The sequence below is a fragment of the Sapajus apella genome, unplaced genomic scaffold (genome assembly GCF_009761245.1).
Source record: "Sapajus apella isolate SASKATOON/1434 unplaced genomic scaffold, GSC_monkey_1.0 scaffold70, whole genome shotgun sequence".
Lineage (NCBI taxonomy): Eukaryota > Metazoa > Chordata > Mammalia > Primates > Cebidae > Sapajus > Sapajus apella.
In genome coordinates, this window is record NW_022437010.1 from 7,628,552 (window position 1) to 7,646,878 (window position 18,327).

At 43.4% G+C, this 18,327-nt stretch overlaps 1 long non-coding RNA gene and 1 pseudogene across 1 annotated transcript; one reads left to right on the forward strand and one right to left on the reverse strand.

Annotated features, from left to right (window-relative positions):
• The first annotated feature begins 5,832 nt into the window (after window positions 1-5,832).
• On the forward strand, window positions 5,833-6,493 carry LOC116531400. Its single transcript, XR_004260404.1, has 2 exons — window positions 5,833-6,133; window positions 6,263-6,493. It is a non-coding gene; the product is annotated as an uncharacterized LOC116531400 (long non-coding RNA).
• A 10,063-nt stretch (window positions 6,494-16,556) lies between these two features.
• Window positions 16,557-17,895, reverse strand: LOC116531337 (annotated as a pseudogene).
• Window positions 17,896-18,327: the final 432 nt, after the last annotated feature.

Sequence of the window (18,327 nt, forward strand, 5' to 3'; positions counted from 1 at the left end):
TCTGTTTATTAAACATAAAACTCAACAAAGGAGACATTTCCTCTCATCATTTTCAGACAAAATATAAACATTTTAGAGAATTGAGTTCATGATCCATTCTTGATGCCCTAAGGATGATTCACTTCAACTTGCATTTTACCATTTGCTGTTTGCTCAAATCAAACACAATATAACAGGTCATTTTAAGAATGATTTGTCAATAAATTGTGCTTTCTCTTGTGAAAGTGGGGCATGGTGACTCAGGTCTGTAATACCAGCACTTTGGGATGCCAAGGTGGAAGGATCACTTGAGCCTAGGAGTTGGCGACCAGCCTGGGCAACATAGCGAGACTACAAAAAATTAAAACAAAACATTAGCCAGATGTGGTTGTAGCTACCCTGGAGGCTGAGGCAGGAGGATCTCTTGAGCTCAGGACTTTGAGGCTGCAGTGAGCTATGCTTGCGCCACTGTACTCTAGCCTGGGTGGCAGAACCACACCCTGTCTCTAAAAAAAAAAAAAATGAAGCCGGGCACGGTGGCTCACACCTGTAATCGCAGCACTTGGGTCACTTGAGGTCAGGAGTTTGAGACCAGCCTGGCCAACATGGTGAAATCCCGTCTCTACTAAAAATATAAAATTAGCTGGGTGTGATGGCATGCACCTGTAGTCCCAGCTACTCAGGAGGCTGAGGCGGGAGAATGTCTTGAACCCAGGGGGCGGAGGCTGCAGTGAGCTGAGATTGCGCCACTGTACTCCAGCCTGGGCGACAGAGCGAGACTCTGTCTCAAAAAAAAAAGAAAGAAAGAAAGAAAGAAAACATAAGGTGAAATTTGTCAGAATCAAAATGGAGTCACTTGTGTCAAACGTTGACAAAATGAAGCTGGGTAAGACACAGAAAACTCTGCCCAAACCAGACCACTGCAACCTTACACAAAAAAAATTCCTGCAAGAAAATCTGCCCAGCAACTGCCTTGGACTGATGCCACACTTGTTATTGATCAGTGTAACCAAGGATAATTGTTTCAACACAATTTATGTAACCCTCCTCATTTTACCTTTAAAAACATTTGTCTTGGCCGGGCGCGGTGGCTCAAGCCTGTAATCCCAGCACTTTGGGAGGCCAAGGCGGGTGGATCATGAGGTCAAGAGATCGAGACCATCCTGGTCAACATGGTGAAACCCCGTCTCTACTAAAAATACAAAAAATCAGCTGGGCATGGTGGTGCGTGCCTGTAATCCCAGCTACTCAGGAGGCTGAGGCAGGAGAACTGCCTGAACCCAGGAGACGGAGGTTGCAGTGAGCCGAGATCGCGCCATTGCACTCCAGCCTGGGTAACAAGAGTGAAACTCCGTCTCAAAAAAAAAAAAAAAAAAAACACTTGTCTCCCCATGCCTCCCTCAATATGCCCATAGTTTGCTATGGCACACTTATTCAGCACTGTGATGCCCATTCCTAAATAAACTCATTGTCTTTGGAGAATCTTCCTCTGTTATTCAGGCTCACACTCATATAAAATTAAAGTATGTTAAATAGCACAAGCCACCCATTAAATGAGAAAAGTGAGAATGCATCAAACAAATTAGGATCATCATTAATATTACATTCAAAACACTTTGTAAGACATCCTTCAATATAGTGATCTAAAATAAGATACTAACATTAAGATACTATGTGCTCAATGGCATGTAAAAATAATACATTTTTATTTTAAAGGTGATTTTCATATTATACATTATGTGAAAGGGGTTCATAGGCCAAGTACTTTTAGGAAACAGCATCTTTTTCTTTTTTCTTTTTTTTTTTGAGATGGAGTCTTGCTCTGTCTCCAGGCTGGGGTGCAATGGCGTGATCTTGGCTCACTGCAACCTCCACCTCCCAGGTTCAAGTGATTCTCCTGCCTCAGCTTCCCGAGTAGCTGGGATTACAGGTGACTGCCACCGTGCCCAGCTAACTTTTGCATTTTTAGTAGAGATGGGGTTTCACCATGTTGGCCAGGCTGGTCTCACATTCCTGACCTCGTGATCCATCTGCCTCAGCCTCCTAACAGCTTCTTTTCGGTAACTCAGCTATTGGACTCGCACAATAACTTGTTAAACAGAGACTTTGAGTTCCCACCCAAACCCAAAAAACAGAGCATCCAAGAGAAATGCCAAGCCCCCCTCTGTTTTTAATAAGCACTCCAGATGATTCTGATGATGAACCTGATCTGGGAAACACCCATCTTGTTAGAAAGCAGGTCCCCAGGGCAGAAAGAAGCCAGATATCATGCTTGCTGGCAGAGGAAGGAACCGGCTGGGTAGAAGGAGCCCAGGTCTGAGTGTAGTCCTGCCCTGGAAGATCCTAGAAAGCTGGGGTAAAGGCAGGAAGAGCCAAAAGGGATGAATGGCGGATTTGGCAAGGCTTAAAAATGGAACGCGGTAGACCCAAATACTTATCTCTGATGTGCCTCCTGTTATGTAACCTTGGGAAAGTTACTGACCTCAGGTTCCTTGTCTTTATAATGGGGATTTTTTAAAAAATCGATGTTCTCAGATTGCCGTAAGGATTAAATAAAATCATCTAGGCAAAGCATTTAAACCCAAAGCAGCTGAACATAAACTGAGAGCCCAAAGAGGCTGAGAATGGTTCTGAAGAGTGATTTTGGCTGTCTTTGACCTGTCTTAGTGAAATTATTTCATTTTGTGAAACTTTCCTATTTTTTTAGGGATGAACAATTTCTTCATAAATACCATCAACCTGGGATCCCATGTCATTTTACTCAGCTGGTCCTTCAGTAATTAAGCATTCTCGCCAAGCCTGGAAATTATTATTCTTTGAGGTGGTTAAGTTAGAGCATTTAGTGAATAAGGCTAGACAATGCTGTGTTTTTAACATAGTTTCTGCAAGATTTTCTGGGTGAAGATGAGTGCTCTAGAGAAAGGTGGTTTTATGCTCACTTCAACCTCTATGAAGTGAGCAAAGCAGCTAGGTTCGGGGTTGGGAGCTGCACATGCTGAGACCTCTGATTTAATTCTCACTGAAAGCAATCTTTTATTTAACATCTTTCCACAATGAGAATATAATTGTTAGGCTTACAAATTGGAGGTACAATTCTAAAGACCATAGAGTAACTCACTGGAAGCATACTAGCTGGTAATGAGATTAGAGACTGAACTCTCAGACATCACAGGGAAAAAAATACATATTCAAATGCCCTCCTGTATCTTTCAGGAAGCCAGGGATGGACTCCCAGTGCAAATAGATGTTATGCAAATACAGTGTGCATATATTAGAGAAGTGATGAAAAATAGAAAGTAATCTTGAAACCTCCTTTTCCTTAAAGAGATGTGGCTGTTTCTGAATTGCTCCTCTGCAAGGCTGCCTCTGCCTCCTCTCCGTGTGGCTTGCTTTGCAGAGGCTGAAGGGGAAGGCCTGGGAAGACACGTTGAAATGAACCCTGCCTGGCTGCTGGGAACCAGTGTGCTCAAGATGCAAACTGAACTGCAGCAATAAAGCCAAAAGAAGGGGAAAGAATGAAATGGCGATTTTCATCTTTATCCCTTGTGGTTAGACATGGTTCCTCTCAATCTATTGTTAGACTTGACTGTATTTCCCTAAGTCTACTTGCCTTTCAGACACAATGCTCATCGCTGCTTAAAATGATTAGCATATTCCAGCAGCAATTCCTACAGCAGAATTATGCCACATGGTGATAATTCTTCGTATCTTGGGAGTTTGGGACATTCCTGTTCATAAAGTTACATATCCATAGGTTCTTCCTTGATGATTTTTTCTCTCAGTCTATAGTCTGACTAAAATCCAGTGCAGAAAAGGTGTAAGTGAATTTTATAAGAAGAACATGAATCATCTGCTACAGCAAATCCAATGTGCCATTTAAAATTTACTAGAAAGGTCTAAAGCTAGTGCCTTTCAAATCGTGAACTCACCTGGGTTTGGTGGTGCAAGTCTGTAGTCCCAGTTACTCAGGAGGCTGAGGAGGGAGGATTGTTTGAGGCCACAGTGCACTCTCAACATGTCTGGAAATAACCATCACACTCCAGTCTGGGCAACACAGGGACCCCTTATCTCTACAAAAATGTTTTTTAATATTATGAACTCAATCTGTAAGTGAGCTCATTAGCATGGAGAAAGTTTCCCTTTAAATGGGTGAGGCGGGGAGCAGTGGCTCACACCTGTAATCCCAGCACTTCGGGAGGCTGAGGCAGATGGATCACTGGAGTTTGGGAGTTTGAGAGCAGCCTGGCCAACACAGTGAAACCCCGACTCTACTAAAAATACAAAAATTAGCCAGGCATGGTGGTGCATGCCTGTAATCCCAGCTAGTTGGGAGTCTGAAGCATGAGAATCGCTTGAACCTGGGAGGCGGAGGCGGCAGTGAGCCGATATCATGCCACTGCATTCCAGCCTGGGTGTCAGGGCAAGAGTGAAAAAAAAAAGTGAGAAAATAGGGAAAATAACAAATGGTCTGATGTCTAGGTGTGACCCCAAACCTTATTTTCCAGGTAGCATTCTCTAGAAGGGATAGAGACCATGGTCACTTACTGTTAGGCGACACTGTGTAGACCCCAGTAACTGTATATATAGGTCACTTTTGCACCAACCTATACAAATTTCTTCTACTTGGAAATAAAACCTTGGTGGAATTAAAAATTGATATGGGAACTTATCAGCGGTACCAGATGATCAGTTTCTAGAATATCATGTTTCCTTTCCTGCAGTCCCTAAAAGACTGATGATTAATGATCTCTTAGACTAATAAATCTAAATTTGAAAAAGATAACAGAAACCCTGACCAGTTACTTCCCAAAGCACAGAGTACTTGTTTATCTTTTTTTTTTTTTGAGACAGAGTCTTGCTCTGTCACCCAGGCTGGAGTGTGTTGACATGATCTTGGCTCACTGCAACCTCTGCCTCTCAGATTCAAGCAATTCTCCTGCCTCAGCCTCCCGAGTAGCTGGGATTCTAGGTGCCCACCATCACCCCCAGCTAATTTTTGTATTTTTAGTAGAGAAGGGGGTTTCACCATGTTGGCCAGGCTGGTCTTGAACTCCTGGCCTCAGGCGATCTGCTTTCTTTGGCTTCTCAAAGTGCTGGGATTACAGGCATGAGTCACCACACCTGGCCTGTTTATCTTGATTTAAGAAACAAGAGTACAGAAGAATTCTCTGCTCGTATTGATGCTGCTCTTACTCTATTTGCTACCTGGTAATAAAAATATGTTGAAGGAATGAGTGGTGAAAGGCTGGAAAAATGTGGGCAAAGAGGAACTTTTATAGGGAAAGAATATATTTTTGTTACACTTACAGAATATATTTTTATTACAGTTGGATAAATATATTTTTTAAAAATTAAAAATTGGGTAGTCATAGGTTTTGCATCTGGATTTATAATTAGCAAACTGGAAAAAAAAAAAGGACAACTGCCAGATCACCAGTAAAGTTACCAACGCATTTAGGAGTTTCATTTCCTTAGGAAGTGTGCTTCTTCATAACATGTTGTCATAGAAACTTTTTTTTTTTTTCTCAGCAAGAGTCTCGCTCTGTCACCCAGGCTGGAGTGCAGTGGCACGATCTCAGCTCACTACAACCTCTGCCACCCGGGTTCAAGCGATTTTCCTGCCTCAGCCTCCTGAGTAGCTGGGATTACAGGTATGTGCCACAACACCCGGCTAATTTTTGTTATTTTAGTTGAGATGGGGTTTCACCATGTTGGCCAGGCTGGTCTTGAACTCCTGACCTCGTGATTCACCCGCCTTGGCCTCCCAAAGTGCTGGGATTACAGGCGTGAGCCATGGCACCCGGCCAGAAACTTTGTTAAAGTGTTGTTTTCTGGTCATTTTGTTGTTTCACTGAACGGCCTGGGAGAATACCCACCAAGTACTGGGTTAAGAAGAGAGGATACCAAAGTCCCCCACACCTTTGCCTCCCTCCTTCCCACGCTCCCCAACTAAGAGAAACATGTGTTCATCATTCCTCAGACAGAAGATTTCCTGGAAATGTTTTTGTTTGAAAACAAATGTTTTTGTTTGAAAACCTCACTGCTCAGAGCTAAGAACAGAGGACGAGTCCCGCTATTAAGGAATAAACCTTGTGAAGCAGGCGGTGGTGGAAGCCACCGTCTGCTTCCTGTATAGTGGAGAATCTGATTTGGGGTAATTTGGGATATGGGCAAATATGTTTACCCACCTTACTAAGATGTGTTTAACTTGATATTTATGTGAAACAGTTAAACGTTTGAGAACGGCCTGAATAATGCGTGGTACCCTGTCGTTTCCCTGTAGGTCTGTGATTTGAAGGACGGTATTCCCAGATTCGGTGTCATTTTCCCCTGGCCAGTCTCCCTTCCTCTTTTCTTATACCTCATGAGGGAAAATGAACAGCCACAGCCATAGAGAAGTGAAATCCATCGGCTATGCCCAGTTTCTGCCCAATATCCTTAGTTGTTAATGTCATTCATTTTTTTGGAAGCCACTTCAAACCCTTTTTGGAATAAAAATAGTTATTATACATAATTGAGCAGTATGTGTGCAGTTGCATTCTAGGAGGAATTACATTTCTTCTAATGTTGGACTCAAAAATCATTGCAATTAATTCATTAGAAAATACTCTTTTCAATTCCATTTTCTCTTACTTTGAAAAATACGGATTATGTGTCAAACCTGTTTTCCTGAAAGGGGCCAGAGGGAGCAAAATTAATCACCAAGGGCTGTTTTCATTGAATATAAAGTTACAAAAAGGCCTCTGAAGACCAGACAGTGCTTCAACTACATGCGGGTGTGGTTATGGATGTGAAATACGTGAATAGCATGTGATTGCTGGCTGCATGCCCGAAGCATGCCCACACGGCCGCCTGGGCAGCCCAGCTATCTCACAGGGATTGCCTTTAAGCAAAACCATCTGTCACTGTGGTCTGAAAGGCGTGGCGTGGGCTCTGCCACGGCAGCGACTTTGGGGTTTAGCCTGCCCCTGAAAGGCAGCGCAGTGGCAAACTGAGAAATCTAACTTACTGTCAGACCGGGATTTGCTGACGCTGAACTTGGAGTGGAGTTCTAGAAGGAGTATAATCAGCATCAAAAGAGATGCCAGTCTGCTGAACTTTAAAATAGGTTATTAACAAAAAGCAAAAGCTGCTGAGTAGTCTGCAATTGCATAGCTTCTAAACTATGGCTGTGGTTTAGCCTAAAGTTGCTCATCAGAACTAGCACTGGTTTCTAGAATATACACAGGGGCACAGGAGTAGGAACAGCATGAAGATCCTCAAGCAGAAACTTACACACACACACACACACACACACACACACACTCCTTGCTCAGATAACATAAGCATTATCAGTAACTTTAATTATTTGTAAAATAAGTAAAAAGCAAATGTTCCAGTTATTCTTAGTTCTTCAATCACTGGCCTAAATTGGATGTTTTTGGAAAGCAGTTTATATCTCCTTATAGATGTATTTACTTATTTTTTAAATTTTGACCTTGTGACTTCTGCTCTAGGCTAACTGAGGTCAGGTCGTTTTGAGCGTCTGAGTTAGAGAACCCCTGGGACAGAAAACTTCAATTATTTTTCTGTCTGGATGAGTGTCAGAACAATTCATCCTAGCAACTGCTACGAATGCACGTAATTCGGTAAAAGTTGCTCCTTGAATCAAGACATGGGCATTTGCTCCATTGCCTTGAGCTTCTTTCTAGCTTCAGTTCACCAAATCCTTTTTACTTGGGCAGAATTTAAGCCCCGTGGGTGAGGTATACACAGTCATAAGACAATGGGTAGCAGAAATTCGACAATTAGCTAAAATATTTGAGAGGTGCAGACAACTAAGGGAAGTATTTGGGCTGCGCTTGGAAGCAAATATTCTGGCCAACTAGAGAGAAGGAGAGAAGGGTGAAATAGAGCTTTCATTGAAATACCCTGGTCTGCATTCAGCAAAGCTGGGTGAAAATATAAATACACAAAAAAGCCAAAAGGGAATCAGGATGTGATTATTTGTTTTAGAAAGGAGGGTGACGTGGGACTCTAATGTTCTCTTGGCTTGTAGTAAGATCTCTTCAAACATCATCTTGACATAAACTTTCCCCCACTTACTAAGACTAGCCTTCAAGAAGAATTAAAATTGTGTCAGTGACACAAAGAGAAATAAACCAGGGTTCCCCATCCTGTATGGGAAAACTTCTTGTCTTGTATATCACAGTAATGCTCTTGAGATTCTAACAGAAAGGCCACAGGAGGGAGGAGACAAGAAGTTTGCCTGCAAAGAGAGGACAGGAAGAGCCTAAAGTCACCTGGAGGGTGTGGGCGGGAACATGGTGGCAGGCAGGAGGGACTTTGGAATGGCAGCCAGCATACACCACCACCTCATGGAAGCCAAGCCATGTCTGTGAATTGTGCATTGCAAGTGGTGAGAAGCTGCTTGTCCTGTCCTCATTGGGCCAGGACCTGCGAGAGTACCCACCTGCCCATCTCTGCCCAAACACCTCGATGAGCCCCCTCGTGTTACCTTCCTTGAATGGCCCAAACCATACAATTCCCCCCAAAACAGCATGGGTCCTTGCTATTCAGAGATGCTGTTGGGGACAAATCCAAGCCTGTCATGTGGGTGAAGCTAAGCGGTGAAATATGCCACCTGTTACAAATTCACGTCCATTCAAATAAATGTATAGACATTTAGTCAAACCATATCTTTCCAGGAGCCTGTCTACTCCATCAGGTAAGGGTCAATGGAATTGAGCCTTGGTTTTCTGAACCAAGAGGTCTTGCTCACCTAGTCCTAAGTGGATGACCATGTGATTAGATTGAGGCTGCACAAAATGAACAAAATGCTGGACACATAGATATGAGCAGATACCAAAGGAGGTAGACTCAACCCAGAGCCCCCTCCACAACTCCTTGAATGAGACTGAAGGATCTCAATCCCCTTTTTACTCCCTCATAGAATAAAAGCATGACTGGGTACCAGCCTAGAAAGTTTCTATGTTACGTGATACTACTCATGCAAACACAACCAGGACAACATCTCTGCCCTGCTGGGCTTTAATGATTTTACAACCAACATTCACTGTAGTTAAATGATCACAAAAGTCCTTTTCACTAAAGTCCTCTTCAGCTAGAATGTTAAATGATGCTATTAAAGTTTAGTTGAATATCTATCTCAGGGCATTTGGGTGTAAAATTCAATATTCTGGACTTAATTTGCTGGGGGGGCTGTTGTGTGTTTTGGCGAGTGGTATGTGACAAGCCAGGGCTTCTCAGGAATAAGGGGGCTTTAAACACAGATGACGCCACACTCATCATCACCCTGTGGATACGTCTATGAAGGTGTATTACAAGTTCATGGCTCTATGAATTCGTATTACATACAAGACACACTGTTGATTGATTTTGGTTCTTTTTCTTGACCTTTGACTCAGTGAATAATAACCAGTTTGGGACTAATTTTAATGTGCTTGATAAAAAAAATCATAGCCATGAATGCTTAAATAGTATCTGAGCCTTAATATCACTGTGAGAATGTCAGTGGAAATAAGCTGGGCGTGGTGGCTCACATCTGTAATCCCAGCACTTTGGGAGACCGAGGCGGGCGAATCATGAGGTCAGGAGTTCAAGACCAGCCTGACCAACATGGCGAAACCCCGTCTCTACTAAAAATACAAAAATTAGCCGGGTGTGGTCCCAAACACCTGTAATCCCAGCTATGGTGCTGTGCGCTTGTAATCCCAGCTACTTGGAAGGCTGAGGCAGGAGAAACTCTTGAACCTGGGAGGTGGAGGTTGCAGTGAGCTGAGATCACTCCAGCGTGGGTGACAGAGTAAGACTCTGTCTCAAAAAAAAAGAGAATGTCAGTAGAAATAAATGGTTTCTCAAGGCAGACAACAGGTCCTTGAAACCATGTTTAGATTATCTGTATATTAAAAGGAGTAGAAATATAAATATTATTCTCCCTCTCCAACCTTTTCTTGGAAAAATTTTCAAATATTCAGAAAAGTTAATAGAATAGAACAGTATAATAAAGGCCTAAATCCTTTCTCTTAGATACAACAATTATTCACATTTTGCTATATATGCTTCCTAGATTTACCTACTGAGTTATTTAGTTATTTATTGTGAAGCCAGTTGAAAGACAGTTTTTAACATCACAACACTTCATTACTGAGTACTTCAGCATGCAAAGCCTAAAAACAAGAACACTGCCATTGCAAAATACCGTTAGTGCACTTAAGAAAATAAACAAAGGCCGGGTGTGGTGGCTCACGCTTGTAATCCCAGCATTTTGGGAGGCCGAGGCGGGCGGATCACCTGAGGTCAGGAGTTCGAGACCAGCCTGGCCAACATGGTGAAACCCCGTCTCCAAAAAAAAAAAAAAAGAAAATAAACAAAACTTCTGAAATATCATTTGCATCCTGTTTATATTTAAGTTTTCCCAGTGTTCTAAGAATTATTCTCTATCTTATGATATAGTTTCATTTTTATGTACTAGCAGTGACTTCATTGACAGTTGGCTTCATTCTGACATCAGAAAGCAGTACTTGAGAGGCTAATCTAATACTGAAATTAGCCTATTGGTAAATGCACCCCTAAACCCAGTTACTTGGAGGCATTTTATCTGAGAACAAAGTTTACCTGGCAGGATCACTAGAAATCTATGTTGGTGAACTGTCTATGTGTATAGCCATGTAGCCGACAATTAGCAAATGTTACTTTGAAATTTTCCCAGGTCCAAATCACCATGGAGCACTTTACGGCAGATGAGGCTGGGGTCTTGATGTTCCCCTGTTCATGCGTTAGGACAGCTCCCAGTCTACTGGAAATTTCAGTTGCAGAGTCTCCTCATTTCATGACCAAATAGACTTAAGAGGTTCCTCAGATGTTGTTGTGAGGATTATCAGACCCAGATAGGAATTTTTACATGATGAAAAGATGTCCATCCTACAATCCCAGTGCTCAGATCTACTTTTAAAAGCACGTGGAGGCCGGGTATGGTGGCTCATACCTGTAATCCCAGCACTTTGGGAGGCTGAGGCAGACAGATCACCTGAGGTCAGGAGTTCGAGACCAGCCTGACCCATATGGTAAAACCCCGTCTCTACTAAAAATACAAAAATTAGCTGGGTCTGGTGGCGGGCATCTATAGCAGTGAGCCAAGATCATGCCACCACACTCTAGCCAGACTCCGTTTCAGAAAAAAAAAAAACATGTGGGTACACCCTCAGCCAACAAGACAGGATACCTGCACTGCCCCTGGGCGGAGAACACAAACTTCACCGTTTGCTGTTCTCGGGACACAGCAGTCTATAGAACAGAAAAGGGCCCTCCTCTCACAGGATGTACATGCTAGTAAGGAGACAGGTCATAATGCCTGCATGCCGTACGCTCTGAAGAAACACAAAACACACTGAAACAGAATGATGGGCAGCGGGGGGAGTGAGCTCTTCCAGGTGGGTGGCCAAAAAGGGCTTCTCTGAGTCGGTGGTGAATTCAAGCCAATATCAGGGAGGGAGCCATTTGGGAGCACACAGGGCAGAGTTTCAGGCTGGCACAGCAGCGACCACAAAGCGTAGATATGCCAGGGACCCAAAGGGCATATCTAGGAGGAATGTACCAGAGAATACAGGAGTGTGAGGGACACAGTGAAAGGCTGGGGGGACAGTGTGAGGCACAGGCCATGTAGAAGCCTTGCAGGTCAGGGTAAGGTTGCGGAGTTTAACTTTGAAGCATTAGAGGAAAGTCATTTGCAACCCACATTTAGTAACTGAATGGACTTCGATGGCCTGCTTATCTGTGGACCAATTTTCCTCTGCTCCTTTTTGTCTTCTACATTTTCCCAGGCCTTAAATTGTAATTTATGCATTTTTTATTGTATGTATATTTTGGCAAGTCATCTTAAATCTTTTGTGGAATCAAATAAGACACATCTGTATCTACATATTTATAACTATGTTTCTATCTATCCATGTGGTAAAAATTCAAAAGTTACATTACTTGTTTGGGGCTTATATTACTGGTTAATATGAAGACTGATATCTGCTCAAAACATTTCAGAACAAAGTTCAGGCACAGAAATTTTATTTTTATTCAGAATATAAGAAAACGCTGAATCAAAGTGTAGCAATGATCTCTTATTTTATTTATTTATTTATTTATTTTAAAGACGGGGTTTCACCATGTTGGTCAGGCTGGTCTTGAACTCCCGACCTCAGGTGATCCACCAGCCTCGGCCTCCAAAGTGCTTGGATTACAGGAGTGAGCCACCACTCCCAGCCAATGATTTCTTATTTAATCTAACCATATAAAGAGATCCCATGTTTGTCGTGATGTAATAGATAGTTCCAGCATAAATATTATGGGCAAACATTATGTCTTTATGTCTCAAGTCAATGTTGATTTCAAAATATTTCAGATTTGAACTTCAAACTTTCCTTATTTTTCCTACATAGTTTCCACAAACAAGCTCACTAACTCTGCTCATTCTAGCCTATAGAAAGTAGGCTGAGTGAATGTCTCAATGAGCTAATAAATGTAAAAAAAATAGTTTACCTTCAACTCCCAAAATAATGTTAAATCACTTAACGTATGAATGCATTCACACCATTAGGGATAATACAGTGGGTTGTGGAGGAGGTACAAACTGTCCATAGGCTGTTTCCTGAATAACCTCACAGCTTATATATTTATTTTAGGAATGTTTACTGGAATGCCAATATGTGAAAAGCATAAAACTCCAGTGCCCCGCCCCGTTCCACCCCCAATCCATAGGATTATTTAGTGCTGTGACTTGGGTTTTCATCGATTCTTAGGAGTCTGGGTGTTCAAAAATGGCAACTTAAATTTAGCAAATAGCTCAGTAGCAGCTTAGGCCTTGAGTCACAAATTCCATCCTTAGAAAGCCAGCAGCATGAAACATAATTCACACTGGCAGAAATGCAGAAATGAGATAGTCAGGAATGAGGCTGGGACTGCTGTGGAATAGCTAGGCTGAGAAGGAATACACAGATAAAAGATTCATAGAGAATTCACACTGCAGAGAGTCTCGGTGATCATCTGTAGCCCCCCTTTCTTTGTATGTGAGGAACAGAGACAGGGTAAGTACGAGTGATGGGCTGTGGCCACATAGATAGTTCATCTGCAGTGACAAAAGAGAAGTGACCTTGGAGATAATTCAAAGAATAATTTGCTTAGATGAACTTTCAAATCACTGCACTAGTGCTTGTTCATTGCATTAAATTTGGAAAACACGAAAAATGCACAAGGAAAAATAAAAGTCAGTAATCCCACTCTTGAGAGATGATCACCATGAACATTTTAGTTTGACCCCTTTTAAGATGGTCCCTGCCTAGGATATGAATGAGCCTCCAGTAAAACCTAGACTTGATGATAGGTTGCAAAATTTTCCCCAATGTCCCATTATTGGCCCTTCACAAGATCAAGGGACAGCATTGTTCCTGTGGGAAAACCAGTGTTGGCTCTTGTCTTTCATTCACTTATCCATTTGACAGTTATTTAGTGAGCATTTATCATGTGTCGGGTACCGTGCCAGGCACTGGGAATACAAATAGGAATGAGTGAGTTCTAGTCCCTGCCTTCGTGGAGATTACACTTCAGCCAGGAAAACACAGCAAACACTCATTATAATTATGAACCAAGGCAGGCCACCAGGAGATGGTACAATAGTGTCTCTTGACATATCCCAGATCAATTGAGGCCTATGCTAGGATCAGCCTTGCTGCTCAGCGTGGCCGGCAGATGGTCATGAGCTCTGGCAGCCTGTCAGAAATGCAGAATCCCAGGCTCCATCCAGGTCTCCTGAATCAGAATTTACTTTGTAACAAGTTCCTGGGAAATTCACAGGCACTGGAGGGTTTGAAAAGCCCTGTCTATGGCCAGGCGTGGTGGCTCATGCCTGTAATCCAAGCACTTTGGAGGCCAAGGCGGGTGGATCACCTGAGGTCGGGAGTTCAAGACCAGCCTGACCAACATGGTGAAACCCTGTCTTAAAAAAAAAAGGAAGAAAAGCCCTGGTCTAAAGCAAGAGTAGCGATGAGCAGTTCAGGGCAGGGGTGGGAGGCATTCCAGGCTGAGGGCCTGTGAGCAGTTCCCCTCGGGAAGGCACAGGGCCTTTGGAGACCATGAACACCCGTGTGCTGGAAGCCCGGCCAGATCAGGGGGTGAATCTGCAGGAGCTGGGCCAAGCAGGGTCTTCATGTGGGGCTAGCCTGCCACTCGGGGCCTCTCCAGACCCTCTTGGAGGAGCCTTGTTTCCTCAATTGCTAAGGAACCAGGATCTCTTCCAGCCCCCTTGGTTGTTGTGAGGATCAAATTGGTTACTGTATCTGAAAACATTCACAACTCTGAGGTCCCATTCCTTTGGTTTTGAAAAGAAACACAGAAGAGCTACAGTTTTTGTTGTTGTTGCTGTTTTTTGAGCCAGAGCCTTGCTCTGTCACCAGGCTGGAGTGCAGTGGCACGATCTCGGCTCACTGCAATCTCCGCCTCCTGGACTCGAGCGATTCTCCTGCCTCAGCCTCCCAAGTAGCTGGGACTACAGGCCTACAGGTGCGTGCCACCATGCCCAGCTAATTTTTGTATTTTCTGTTTGGTGAAACATGGGGTTTCACCACGTTGGCCAGGATGGTCTCGATCTCTTGACCTTGTGATCCGCCTGCCTCAGCCTTCCAAAGTGCTGGGATTACGGGTGTGAGCCACCACACCAGGCCAAGAGCTGCAGTTTTGCGGGATGTTCACTGAACTGTCTTACCATGTCTAGAACAACTGTGACTAGAACAACTGACCGGTGAGGCAGAACTGAACATGCAAATCATGGAGCTTTTGTGAACAGCTGGTCAATCACATGAGGCTCCAAACTCTTTGCAAACACAGATAGTGATTTAAAAAAAAAAAAAAAAAAAAAGACCCTCTTTAGCTCTCCCTTCAGGGGTTGAGAGAAGTAACGTAGATGGGGTGGAATGGGGGTCACATATAGTGGAACCTGTGGGGTTAGGGCACCACAGGGCCAGCATCTCCTCTCCCATCCCACACTCACTGCTCACTTCTGGCTCTAGAAGTTAACCTTATTTTTCAGACTCCGGGCAGCACGGGGCCCCCTATTGTGTCGTCAGCTGTCAGATGAATGGGTCACAGAGGGAAGCCTGCAGGGATGCCTCCCGGCCTTTGCATTGTCTTCCTCTTCACTTTGAGGGCCAGGGAGAACAGATAGAACTTAAAAAAAGAAAATCTAAATCCAAACAAAACCACCGCCGAAGAAAATAAACAGGACACCCCAACACCCCCTCAGAAGAAAGGCCTTGAGTTTCATGAAGTCTTCTCATTACTTACTCGTATTAATCGGACTGAAGTGTCTGGTTTCCAAAGCTCTTACCTACAACAGGGCTCCTCCTTGGTTACACCTTTGTAATTCTAAACCAGGCTTGGAAGATGGGCGGGTGACCCTGAGAGCTCCTCTTTGTTCTCCATTTGCAGATTCTATTATGTAACATATCAGCTAATCAGCTGGATTTACAACCCAAAACCGCTCCACCTCCTCTGTATCTCTTATTGACATTTATATAACACAAGTCCTCAAAGGTGTCCACCGCACCCTTTCGGCATGTATCATTTTATTTAACCTCACAACGGTCATGGGCTTTTCATTTTTGTTTTAAATTCCCATTTCATGGAAAGGCAAATGGAGGCAAAGACACATCAAGTGAGCAGTTTAGACTACACGATTGGACTTAATCAGCGTCTGGGTAGGACCAACAGTTAGAAGTAGTCAGAAGTTTTAATACTCACTTCAGAGATTCTTTCATCATCATCCTTATTTGAAAATTATTTTTGTCTAATATCTTTAATAATTATATCATTTCTAAAGCTTTCTTCCACAAAGGGGCATTAGAGTTCTTCAATTTACTGCAAACATATCTTTTTTAAAGAAGTCGGCCCTTATATTGAAGCTATAATACAAATTTTCTATTTTCTTTTCTTTTCTTTTTTTTTGAGACAGAGTTTCACTCTTGTTACCCAGGCTGGAGAGCAATGGTGTGATCTCAGCTCACGACAACCTTCACCTCCCAGGTTCAAGTGATTCTCCTGCCTCAGCCTCCTGAATATCTGGGATTACAGGTATGTGCCACCATGCCTGGCTAATTCTGTATTTTTAGTAGAGACAGGGATTCTCCATGTTGGTCAGGCTGGTCTCGAACTCCCGACCTCAGGTGATCCACCCTCCTCGGCCTCCCAAAGTGCTGTGATTACATGTGTGAGCCACCACACCCGGCTATAAAACAAATTTTAAAATTACTGGCATTATACTGTAAAGCATAATGAAGAACATCTTATTTATTTATTTATTTGAGACAGGGTCTCACTCTGTCACCCAGGCTGGACTACAGTGGCGCAACCTCTGCTCACTGCAACCTTCACCTTCTGGGTTCAAGAGATTCTCGTGCCTCAGCCTCCCGAGTAGCTGAGATTACAGGCACCTTCCACCATGCTCGGGTCATTTTTTTGTAGTTTTAGTAGAGACAGGGTTTCACCATTTTGGCCAGGCTGGTCTTGAACTCCTGACCTCAGGTGATCCACCCACCTTGGCCTCCCAAAGTACCGTGCCCGGCCATAAAATCTTATCTAAGTTTAAAGGGGATTTATATTTCACAGGGCAATAAATGCAGCAGATTTCTTATTTTTCTATATCTACAAGCAATGATGATATTTTATAGGCTAATTTCTAAAGAGAAGCACTTTTTAAATGATAAAAGCCACGTTTTGTTCAGAAATGCTACTGTTCACCGACCACGTAAGTTGTTTTACAGCACATACCAGTTTGACAGGCTCCAGATGGCAAAATGCTAAGTTGTGGGTTCAGTAGTGTCCAGCTAGTTGTTTTTCTGAGATCCGGCAGCATGTACGGTTGAGAGAGGACACCGTGTTGCCGCCACTTCTCATAGCTGAGTCTGCTATGGTAGACCATTCATGTTCTTAAGATGCAAGTCTTAGCAAAAAGCCTCCCACAAATCCACTGGCGATCACAATGTTCTGTTTAATCCATTCTGTTGCTCCTTCAATTGTATGGTTGATTTCAGGTGCTGCTTTATTTGCTCATTTCTTGGTCTTTTTGCTTTATGTCTTTTTTAATTCTCTTCCAGTCAGTTTGGAAGTCACTGCAGTTGCTGCAAGCTTCCCAACTTTTTCGGGAGCAAAAATCCTGCATACCAGCCAGTCACACCACACATTCCAATCTGGGTAGCTACTGAATATTTTTCTTTCTTTTTTTTCTTTTTTTTGAGATGGAGTCTCCTTCTGTTGCCCAGGCTGGAGTGCAGTGGCACGATCTGGGCTCACTGCAACCTCTGCCTCCTGGGTTCAAGCGATTATTCTGCCTCAGCCTCCTGAGTAGCTGGGATTACAGGCTCGCGCCACCACGCCCAGCTAATTTTTGTATTTTTAGTAGAGATGGGCTTTCACCATGTTGGTCAGGCTGGTCTCGAACACCTAACTTCATGATCCACCCACTTTGGCCTCCCAAAGTGCTAGGATTACAGGTGTGAGCCACCTCGCCCGGTGCAACTGAGCATTTTTCTGTAACACCATAGGTCCCACACTGGGGTCAAATACTCAGTTCTACCACTGATGTCTTCTTGCACACTTAGTTAAATCCAACACTTCGTAACAGTCATCATCACTTTCAAATTCTTGGGGACTGGGGTTAGAAGTCACCATGACACCACGGGTGGCCTATTTTGGGGTGGCCCCTGCCTGCCCTCCTCTTCCTGGCACTTTCAGAAAATAAGTAACAAGAAAATACTGAGAAGAAAATATGAATAGTCTTATTAAGCAAATGGGCTTGTGACCGGTGGAGGGTGTCCAGGTTCTCAGAGTCTTGAACCAAGAATTGGACAAAACACACAAAGCAAGGAAGGAATGAAAAAGATTTATTGAAAATGAAAATACACTCCACAGTGTGGGAGCAGCCCGAGCATAGGGGATCAAATGCCCTGTTACAGAATTTTGGGGAGTTTAAATATCCCCTAGAGGACTCCATTGGTTACTTCGCTTACACCCTATGTAAATGACTAGGATAAAGTCAAGTCTTTTACAGCTATGCCCTTTGGAGAGAATATTTCCTGTTATAGCTGAAGTGTGAATTGGTCTTATGTTCCCGGCCTCCGGAACCTATTTTCCTGCCTCAGGCTCACTGCCCGATGTACACAGAAGCCAATACCACGGTACTGGCTTTTGAGAAAAGAAAGGCTTTATTGCAAGACCAGCCGGCAAGGAGACAGGAGGCAGGTTCAAATCTTTCTCCCTGATTTGGGGTCTGGGGCAAGTTTTAATGAAGCAGAGGGCAAAGGAAAGGAC